The sequence below is a fragment of the Chenopodium album genome, chromosome 24 (genome assembly GCF_948465745.1).
Source record: "Chenopodium album chromosome 24, dcCheAlbu1.1, whole genome shotgun sequence".
Lineage (NCBI taxonomy): Eukaryota > Viridiplantae > Streptophyta > Magnoliopsida > Caryophyllales > Amaranthaceae > Chenopodium > Chenopodium album.
Genome location: NC_137857.1, coordinates 12,956,331 through 12,958,803, shown reverse-complemented (window position 1 = coordinate 12,958,803; position 2,473 = coordinate 12,956,331). Strand labels below are relative to the sequence as shown.

Genomic DNA, 2,473 nt, shown 5'->3' with positions numbered 1-2,473 from the left:
TGCTCATCAAGGAAAACATATTTTAAATGAGAAGGGAGAGGTTTTAGTTCAGGTTTCTTCACCTCTGCAGGTTTTGATTCCTGAACCAAATTTATTACCTTCACACAATCATAAGGATCAAATTCCTCGGTGGCAAGAGCTCTTTATATGTCATCCACCTCCTTGCTCCATACGCTCATGTCACCTGCAGACAAATTTCCACAAAGAATTTCCTCCAAGGGGTCCCTTGCAAGAACCTGTGGTAAGCTCTCCTCACAAATATCATCCATTACATCAAGCACATCAATTAAATAACAATTTTCTTCAAGCATTGGACCTTTCAAAACTTTCCCTAAATTAAAAGTGATATTATCATCGTCAACAGAAAGAGTTAGTTTACCATTTTTTACATCAATAATGGCTCCTGCAGTATGGAGAAAAGGTCTACCTAATATAATGGGAATTTGTGTGTCCTCAGCCATGTCTAAAACAACAAAATCAACAGGGATAAAAAATTTACCAACTCTAACAGGTACATCCTCTAAAATACCTAAGGGGTATTTAACAGAACGGTCTGCCATTTGCAATGTTATATTAGTAACTTTTAAATCACCCATATTTAATTTAGCACAAACAGACGATGACATTACACTAACAGAAGCACCTAGATCACATAATGCTTTATCAATGAAAACATTTCCAATATGACAAGGGATAGAAAAACTACCGGGATCCTTTAATTTAGGAGGGGATTTATTTTGTAAAAGTGCACTACATTCCTCAGTGAATGCTACAGTTTCTACTTCATTAAAGGCCCTTTTCCTAGTCAATATGTCTTTCATGAATTTAGCATATGCAGGAACCTGAGTAATAAGTTCTGTGAAAGGAACGGTTACCTGCAAATTTTTTACTACCTCCAAAAACTTACCAAACTGCTTATCCGATCCAACTTAGTCTTCAAATGACGGTTGGGGAAAGGTAGCTTGATAACTGGTGGTGCTTCCCTACTCTTCTCCTGGGGTGCATCCTTCCCTGAGGTTGTACCCTGCGATGAAACATCAGGAATATTAGTATCAGGAATTTTACCCTGCAGCCCTGCAGGGGAAATTGGTACAACGGAATCAGGATTAGCAATATTAATTAAATCAGGTTCATCCTCTTTGGGCATTTGGGGCCCATCTTAGTGTGAACCACTCCTTAGGGTGATTGCATTAGCATGATCCGTAGATTGAATTCCCTGCGCTGGTAAAGCTCCCTGCTGACGAGATTGAAGGGTAGAGGACAATTGGGCAATTTGGGTGTCCATGACTTTATTATGGGCTATAATAGAGTCAATCTGTTGGTCTCTACTCTCCATATGTTTTTGCATACTGGTCAGCATTGCCCTAATTTCTGATAAAGCAGGGTCAGAAGATGTAGTAGGGGGTTGTGATGGGGGTTTCTGGTTAGCTTGAGGATGGTAATATTTCTGCTGTGGAGGGGGTGCTTGTTGTGGTTGTTGTGGAGGTGGAGGATTTTGAACATTAGTGCTACGGTAAGATAGGTAGGGATGGTTTCGGTAGCCAGGATTGTAGGAATTGGAGTATGGGTTATTTTGCTTATAAGTTTGGAAAGCATGAACTTGCTCCATTGAACTCCTGCAATCTTGTTCATAATGACCTACACTTCCACAATTTTCACAGAAAGCATCATTAGAATTATTAGAAACAGCAGAAACATTAGCAACAGAATTAGAATTATTAGTAGTAAGGTTATCTAATTTCTGGCAAATAGAAGTAAGCTGAGCTTGCAACAAGGTTACTGAATCAACATGATGTTTGCCCTTGTTAGCATAACCTCTAGCATTTCCATATGGGGAATTATGGATTGCCATATCTTCAATAACCTGACCTGCATCATCAACATTTAAATTCATAAATCTACCACTAGCTGCGGAGTCTAAAATTGTCCTAGATGCATTTCCTAATCCATTGTAAAAAGCTTGAATTAGCTGCCACTTTGCCAAGTTGTGGTGGGGACACTCCCTCTGCAGATCCTTGAATCTTTCCCAAGCTTCATATAATGCTTCATCTGTCTCTTGGGCAAAATTCTGGATAGCGCTTCTTAATAAAGCTGTTTTCTCTGCAGGGTAATATTTATTATAAAAATTCAACGCAAGAGTCTCCCAGTTAGTAATACCAAGTGCAGCTCTATTCAAACCATTAAACCATAATTTAGCTTTTCCACATAAAGAAAAGGGAAAAAGAATCTCCCTGATTTGATCCTGCGTTACCCCATTCTGCCTAATAGTATTGCAGTATTGACAGAAATCTGCAATGAGAAGATTAGGATCTTCATCCTTTGCTCCACTGAATTGCTTTCTTTCTATCATCGTTATGAACTGGGGCTTGATCTCGAACTGGACTCCCTCGAGATCGGGCGTAGGAGAAAGATGTGGAAAATCCGTCAGGGATGGTTGCGAATAATCGCTAAGCTTGCGAGGTGGAGGTGGTGG

General features: G+C 39.7%; 1 non-coding gene across 1 annotated transcript; it reads left to right on the top strand.

Moving 5' to 3' along the window:
• Positions 1-1,982: 1,982 nt before the first annotated feature.
• On the top strand, positions 1,983-2,089 carry LOC145612868 (small nucleolar RNA R71). Its single transcript, XR_014106779.1, has one exon. It is a non-coding gene; the product is annotated as a small nucleolar RNA R71 (small nucleolar RNA).
• Positions 2,090-2,473: the final 384 nt, after the last annotated feature.